This window comes from Epinephelus lanceolatus, chromosome 7 (genome assembly GCF_041903045.1).
Source record: "Epinephelus lanceolatus isolate andai-2023 chromosome 7, ASM4190304v1, whole genome shotgun sequence".
In the NCBI taxonomy this organism is placed as follows: domain Eukaryota; kingdom Metazoa; phylum Chordata; class Actinopteri; order Perciformes; family Serranidae; genus Epinephelus; species Epinephelus lanceolatus.
Genome location: NC_135740.1, coordinates 11,348,588 through 11,357,198, shown reverse-complemented (window position 1 = coordinate 11,357,198; position 8,611 = coordinate 11,348,588). Strand labels below are relative to the sequence as shown.

The 8,611-nt window shown below is 42.0% G+C and overlaps 1 long non-coding RNA gene across 1 annotated transcript; it reads left to right on the top strand.

Moving 5' to 3' along the window:
• Positions 1–2,638: 2,638 nt before the first annotated feature.
• Positions 2,639–4,002, top strand: LOC117261431 (uncharacterized). Its single transcript, XR_013491878.1, has 3 exons — positions 2,639–2,754; positions 2,838–2,987; positions 3,075–4,002. It is a non-coding gene; the product is annotated as an uncharacterized LOC117261431 (long non-coding RNA).
• The last annotated feature ends 4,609 nt before the right edge of the window (positions 4,003–8,611 follow it).

Genomic DNA, 8,611 nt, shown 5'->3' with positions numbered 1-8,611 from the left:
ATAAGGCACATGTAGCTGAAGTAGAGTACATATCGGCCCAGGTCACATTTGGCAGGATAGAAAGAGTGAGACAGATAACAGTATCAGAAGAGGTCGGTGACATTTTGCTGTGGAGGAGAAGCAGCAGCATCAGTAGCACTTATTGACTGCTTTTGATATATGAACAGCCCAGGGAATTTGTTCTCCGGCCGTCCCTCGAGGAGGAAAGTCACTGACACGTTAGCAATGATCGCATCCTCCTAGATGACCTGGCAAAGAGAGGACGACCTGCAGCACACAGGGAGAGAGAGACAGATCCATCTGAAAATCTGTCAAACACGTGCACACATTGCTAAGCTGGCCCACCACAGTCCATCGCCACCCGTTCTATTAATTATAATGTGTCTAATGGGCTCTAAAGCTACTGCTGAGCTCCAGCAATCAATAGGAAGCTATATTATTGAGTGAGGCAGCAATTTCTAAAGATCGCTGTTATAGGATTATCTCTAAATTGTGTTGCCTTATTGGTGAGCTTTGATTTTTACATTTTGCAATGCATATTTGGTGCCTGTTTAAAAGGCAAATATTAGGTATTAGCCTTCTTTCACAGAAAACTGTGTAAATATGTCCTCCAGACAAAAGAAAATATCTGTGATATTGAAATGTACTCTGTGCAATATAAACATAAATTAAAATGGCAGTGGGATTTACATCCTCCCTGTCACTCTTTGCCACCATAAATGTATATCACAAACTCAATACCATTTTAAATATGGTGCTCAAGTCTTTGAGATGACAGCTGCTCACGAGATGCAAATGCCAAACCTCTTATGTAAACCTCTTCTGGAGGTAGAATAATAGCATTTAGTTGTAAGGTATAAAGACCTGTCTACTGAATGTCAATTTTAGCATCCTCACAAAGTTAAATTCTGACGTCATTAGACATTTGAAATAACTTCAACCCTATATTCATTCCAACCAAATTTTAACGTCTGGCCTATGTGAAAGTCCAACATCTTTGTGGCATCATTTGAAGTCAGGTGCCAGATGAGATGTGTCATTTTGCTGTTACTGATGCTTTGTACATCATCATCTTTACACATCATTGTGTGAACCACATGGTCCTGCAATACTGATTGCGGCCACTGCATCAAAACTGCCTCACAGTTCCTTCCAGCTTGATTCACCAGCCTGGTCTCACTCCGAAGTCATCGAATACCATTGCTTGAGCAGTGACTTCTGGCATCAGATGCCAGTGAAAAAAGCTGTCCTTTCACGTTGGCATGATGCACAGCTGATCCAAATGGGGCAGGCGGGAAGGGTGATGAATGGGTCCAACAACCACCAACTTTCACCTGGTAGGCCAGTGTTCGCTGCCTGCAAGATTGTAAAGTCAAACCCTGTTCTTTATTCCTAAACCCAACCACGTGCGTGTGTTGCCTAAATGGCAAACGGACTGCCAACATTTTGATAACAATCACCATGCACACGGATCCGCAAAAATGACCAAAAACGCTGCAGTATACATGCCAGGCCATTAGTTGGTGGTGTGACACTTAAGCTTCCTTCTACAGAGAGGCGATGTATAAACAAGCAAAATGGCAACCGCACGAACGTTTGTCTGGACGACGAGGTGGAGTTGCTACAGTAAATCTACACTATGATGGGAAGCGTTGATAAATTCAATAGGGTGAGCAGCACAAGCAGAGCTCGGGAGTCCGCCATTGTTGTTGTGATGGCTTTCTCGCACATGCCTAGTGACTGGAAGCGTAATGCGCATGCGTGAAAAGTCTCTGTTTTCAGAGAAACTGATATTGCAAGTTTACATGACAACGGAGATGATGAAGTTTCCAAAAAAATGCACTATGGAACCCGTTTTCAAAACGTTGCATTTTCAGGCACCCAAAACGCCGCTGTCGTGTAAACGATTGGCCAAAACAAAACTAAAGTTTACCGTTTCCAGTTGAAATCATTGTCGTATAAACGGGACCTCAGTAACCATTCACACACACACACACACACACACACACACACCGATGGAACAGCCATCAGGAGCAATTTGGGGTTCAGTATCATGCCCAAGGATACTTCGACATGCAGACAGGAGGAGGCGGGGATCAAATCGCCAATATTCCGAGTGGAGAATGACCTCTCTGTTAGTTGTGTCAGTCTACTGTCAACACAATTGCCAGAATAAGTGTTGCACATTTCTGCCAACAATGGATAGATGACATTTGTACATTATTATGTAGCAGATTTGTTGAAACTTTACATTTCAACAGGGCTGTGGGTAACATGTGATTAGGTTCAGGCACAGAAACTATTTGGTTATGGTTAGGAATAGATCATGTTTTGGCTTAGAATACCTGGTTTTGTGGTACAGTCCTGCCAGAAATACAACAATGTCTTGGATTGTGGTTTGATTGTGATGTCTCTGTAAAAAAACAATCACTTTCCATTTCCATGGCACTACCCCCAGTGGAAACACAGCGATGTCCTGGTAAAAAACACATACTTAGATATTAGCTTGACCACATGAAGTTATCTGAGCCCCCCCGCCCCCCCTTTCTTCCATTTCACTCAACAGGCAGCAGACTGCATTCAATCAGCCATCAGCGCTGATTGCAGGGCGGTGCCACCCACCTTTATATCTAGGCAAGGCAATACTGCTCTGGTTCCTCTTCCTAACCTCCAGAGTCTGGCGTCTGTGCAGTCTGGTGTGGCTGGTGTGCCTCTCGAGGCTTTTTGGTGTGTTAGTCCTGCTGTAAGCATAAGGTAGGCTCTCATAATATTCCTGGTGCCGCACATTTACTGCGTGCGTAATTGGTGTTATACCTGCCAGTTTCCTCGCTCTGCAGTGTGGCTGTCTCTCCCTCCCTTGGCGTCTTGAGTGCAGACTGGAGTTACGGTCTCCTGCTTCAAGTTTGTTACGCCACTCGGTGTGCGCAACGGCCGTGCGTCCTCCCCTCCTCTCCGCTCCACTTTTGGAAACCGCCCTCTGCCCAGTGGTATGTATATTTGAGTTCATATTACTATTGATTTTAGCATAATTTCAAATGAGTAATGTTCGTTTTTTTATGGAATTTACATTGCAGGCCCTTAAAGGCCAGGCTGTGCACCACGGTGTAGTGCCTCCTGTTTTTTTACAAGCCATCAGCCTCCACCTCCTGGCGCTTGCTGCTGTTCTGACTTTTGGATTTCGTTGAGTGCAGAGTGTCTATTCCGAGTCATTTATGACTGAATGGTTGTGATTGCACCAGCCTTTTCAGAACTTCCCGTTTACAATATTACCTGGTGTCTTTTATTTTTTTATTCTCTCATTGACAAGTGGACTACATTTGGTAGCCACGTTCTAGTGGTTTCATTTATACCCTGTGCTGTTTTGTTTATTTGATTTAATTTACAGTAAGCAGTATTATGTCTTCTTTTGATTCTTTATTCCTTTCTCCCGTTTTGTTTTGAGGTTTGTTTGTTTTCTGGGGGGTTGGTCGACTTATAAGCTACTCATATGCATGTCTTCCAACTCTTGGGTAATTTATATTAGACTCTTTGTTTATTGATTCAATTAGACGATTGTTATTAGCCTACTTTCTTTCGTAATTTTGGTTATCATTGTTTAGTTTCTGGGGTATATTGTTTGGGTAAATTGGGGTGTGTGTCTTGTGTGAGTGTTTTATGGAGTATGTGTGAGACTGTTGAACTAACTGTGTTTCTCTGTTGCTAGGAGCAGCGGGGTGCAAGCCGGTGGCAGGCGGACCTCTTGGTGGTGGTGTCCTCCCTCACTCACCCCTTTTTGCCGTGCTTTGGTTTTGTTTGGTTTATTTTGTCTTCACGTGTGGTGTGTTGTGTTGTTCTTTTTTTTGGACCCGTCCCCGCTCTTATGTTGGTCTGTCCTCCGCAGTAAGCCCCCAGCCTCGCTCCTTAGGCTCTCCCCCACACACAGTAAATTTCTGATCATTGCTCTTTTAGTATTGGGAACTTGTCATTAGTATTGTTAAAAATAAAGTTTTGTATCTTTGTGGATTCTCGTCTTTGCCAGTGTTTAGTTGAGCCTGAGTGCCTTATTCTTGTGTCCCTTGGAGGGGTTAAGTTCAATAATTTCCGGGGGGTGAAACTCCCCCAGGTGGCGTTGTCGACAATCTCCTCTATCACTTCACCTAAGTTTCGCCACATTAAGAATCATGTCTGCTGTTAATTGTTGCCAGGGAAACACAGAATGGAACAATGTATCAAAAGATTGTCCTCATATTGTCAGCCAGTCTTAGTCTCTCTGGCCTTGGTCACACTGTGTGCTGGGCATGAGTGATTCATACAGTTTGTGCATGGGCAGAGTTTCTGTTTTGACTTACCCTTGCTGGGTCAACTCACTTGCTCTGAAAGGCTGTTTACTGTATTTACTTTCCAAAGACAGCTTTTTGCAAGTGTTTCTCAGTACATGGAGCATGCATGAGCTTGGCTTTAGACAGCTCCATCTGTGATCACTGCTGTTTTAGCTCAGAGATAGAAAAGACAAAAAAACAATGTTCAGAATTTTTTTAATAGCATTTTTGTTTGGGATTTATGTGCATTGCAGGGTTTTGTGTCAGGTAAGAGGCAATTTCCTTGGTCACAGGGCCTCAAAAAGCTTTTCTCTCACCTTTGTCCATTTGCTGTTTTGTGGACTCACCATGAACCTGACTTTTTCATTCAAAGCCCCACCGTTAGTTCCCGTTCTTGGTGTCAAGGATGACAAAGATTTATATTGCCGTTACCCACTTGCTTTCAGCAAGTCCAAAAAGAAAGGAACAAGCTATTTTCCTCGCCATACCAAGTTATACAAACACTACATGATCCTATTTAAAAAGTTCTACCATCACCTTGAATTAAAATACTGTGATCCCTAAGAAATTCCTAACAGGCAGGCACTCTCTCTTTCCTGCTTTCATGTTTTCTGTCTTATGCACCTGTACAGTCATTCTTTTCTGGGTCTGGGTGTTGGTGGCATGAGGCTAAGGAGGCTACTTTTCTCCAGCCATGTCCTCCAGCTCCTCCTGGGGAATCCCAAGGTGTTGTCAGACCAGATGGCACATAATCCCTCATGGGGTCTCCTCACATTTGATTGTGCCCAGAAAACTTCAACCTCAACTGGCCCCTTTCAATACAAAGCAGGAGCACATCTATCCCAAACCTCCTTCCAAATGTTCCTGTCCCTGATGTGATCTTATTGTTAGGATCATTACCCAAAGCTCATGACCATAGTGTTGGAATGTAGACCAGATGCAAAACTGAGGTTTTCACCTTCAGGCTTGGCTCCCTCTTCTGCAACACAGTCCACTACGTTGCCTGCACCATTGTGATGTTGCAGTAATCTGTCTGTCCCTCTCCACGTACATCGTTCTGGCACACATGAGCAAGACCCAGAGATATTACTCCCTGCAATATTCCCAAAGTTTGAAGGTTGAGTTGGTATAATATATTTAAAGTTTTTAATCTTGGAGTAAAGCTTGACAGTGATTTTAAATTGGACCAACAGATTAACTCTGTTGTAAAAACCAGTTTTTATCATCTAAGGATTTTATCCAAGATTAAATCTGTTCTATCTTTTAGTGATTTCGAGTGAGTGATTCATGCTTTTATTTCCACACGTTTGGACTACTGCAATGCACTTTATCTTGGCGTAAACCAGGCTTCCCTGGCACGCTTGCAGCTGGTCCAAAATGCTGCTGCTCGCCTTTTAACAGGCAGCAGAAAACATGAACACATCACCCCCATCCTTGCTTCTCTTCACTGGCTTCCAGTCCATTTTAGAATAAATTTTAAAATTTTATTGTTTGTTTTTAAAGCACTAAACAGATTAGCTCCACATTATATTTCAGACCTCTTAATTGCTTACACTCCCTCACGATCTTTGAGGTCAGCTGAGATCAGCTCCTCCTCGTTGTCCCTAAGAGTAGATTAAAAACACGAGGTGATCGAGCTTTTTCTGTGGCGGCCCCTAAACTATGGAACGAGCTACCACTAGAAATAAAGTTGTCCCCCACCCTTCTTACTTTTAAATCAGGTCTTAAAACTTACTTTTACTCTTTGACTTTTAATTCAGCGTGAGAGTTGTGTGATGTCTGATCTCTGTTCTGTTTGTCTTTCTGTTCTGTATTTTTAATCTGTTTTATGACTTTTTCTTATTTTTCTTTTTAAATCTATTTCTTCTCTTAATTATTTTTAAATTATTTTTATCATTATTAATCTTTATTTTAATCCTCATTACGCTTTTCTGTATTGTACATCACTGTGCAGCACTTTGATAAACTTATGTTTTTAAAATGTGCTATATAAATAAAGTGGATTGGATTGGATAAAACAGTCATTAATATTAGGTAGTGAAATCAAGGAATTATAGGTAGGCTATTGCAAGTCTTGGTGGTTGTGGACCAGGTCCCCATGAAAGTGTGCCAGACTTTAAAGACAATTGGACATAGTGGCCAAATAGTGTAACTACAACTCCCTTGTTTATCACAAGATTCGCATAGACTCACACCGTGAAAGAAATGTCTAGAAATCTGTAGATACATTTTTTGAGCATCACAACCATTGTAAAATGACTCTTTTAGTCTGTTAGTATTTGATCCATTCAATCTGATTATATTTCTAAAGAGCCACACAATTCAATAATTTCCTCCTCATTCAAGTTAGCAGAAGACTACACTGGAGTTAGGCGTTCAAGTGGCAAAGTATGTAATGTGCTTGTGTTATGGGCCCAACGATGCAGACGATCTGGGAAATCTTAAACCCACAAGAGCACGTTTTTGGATTCATGCACCACTGAGAAACTTTTATTGGGATGAACAGGGCCCTGCCTCCAACACTATATCCAATTCTCTTTATACATTTTTGTTGTGGATGGGATAACATCAACTAACTTGGGAAGCACATAGAATCTTAGCTGCCTTCAGTTCCTCCCAGCTGTTGGCTAGCTAACATTAACATGGTGCTGTCTTTCCAGACAGAGCACTGTCAGGAGATGACCATTCTACTTGATTGTACTTATAATTAATGCAGATGTGGAACAAACCTGCTGCTGCCCCAAACATGACCAGTTCCAGAAGATTCATTTAGAGATGAGACATGGCGCAGAGGTCATTTTAGCTCGCTGACATGCAATCAATTCCATGAGGACACTAGCTAGCTTGCCATAACCATAACACGGCTGATGTTTAGCTAGCCACAGTCAATTTTTGTCGTTAATGAGAGCTACATGGTTAGCCTTTAAACTACAGATTATAATAAAAACAACACCTATGCTCTCAAGCTGTTACCTCCTTCGCTAATGTACACAAATTGTACAAAAGTTTATTTTGAGAATTTACCACCTAAAATCTTCCTACCCAGGACATATGTGGTACTTGACCATGTTTGTCATGCATGTCTGTGTGTGTATGTGTGTGTGTGTGTGTCCACTTCCCCCTTCTGAAGCCAAAATATCCCAAATACAGTTGCTGCAAGCTTGGGCTGGTGACATCATTTGGAACCAGAGCAGAAGCAATCTCCACAATATCAAGTTCCCATCCATAGACCAGTCCAATCAATCGTGAGTACAACAATTGATCATGAGCACAATAGCATCAGATAGCTAGTTATAACCAAACTTATCAGAAAAAGAAAACATCAGCATGAAAAATTTATTTCACGTGTACTTTGAGTTTTTAGCTTGGCCCATGTCCCATTCGCTAACATGGGGGGGTGAGGTTTATGACCCATACTGTAGCCAGTTAAGATGTTTTGGCTTCACTCTTGGGGAACTGTCATGTTGTCTATGTTTATATACAGTCTATATTTGGAAAGTGGGACACTTAAACAGCATCAACACAGAAAGCAAAAAGCAAAATAATCCAACTTGAAATGTAAACTTCTGTTAGAATGTCATGTCGGGCACACACACACTTGCTTATGTAAGTCTAAGTGTTATATCACTGTATCTTTTAGTGCGAGGATGAATTAGGGCACGCTTCCCCCTCTTGTGTGCTGCATATCCACTTCTTGAGTGGTTAATGAAGGGCCACACTCAGTCGCCCGCCCTCAATCCTCAACAAGGGCCCTTCAGCATTTACTTGAGCACAGCAGTGGTGGGAATAGTTTTCAAAGACTTGATCCAAGGTGGATGATCCCGCTCAAGAGGAGTGACTTCCTCTTTACTCCAGATTGTGATGGCATGCTGTGCTTTTCCCACAACTTTTGGGAGCAAAAGTTTGTATTTGAATTCCATCTGGATGTATAAAACAGCTGGCTTGGAGTAAGCTCTGCCCCCAAACAGAGGCATAAGCTCACACTGCTGGCCAAGAACAGCAGCAGGAGACATGATGTGATGCTGTCGACTGATTTACTAAGAGCTGGCATCTTTCCTGCCAAGCTCAACTGCAGTTTATCTGCATCTTATACTTTTTTGGTGGAATTTACACCAGTGACATTAATCTTTGAAATGTTGAGCAAACGGCATGTAGTCATCGTAGTTTGGGTTTGAATTATTGCTTTGTTGAAGTAAGGTGACCTTTGTCGTCATGGTTATTGCTTTTTTTCTTTTTTTACCATTTTCAAACTCTGCATCCTTTTTTTTTAGTCTCTCTTTAACTCTTGGTCTAGAAACCACATCATCTAAAGA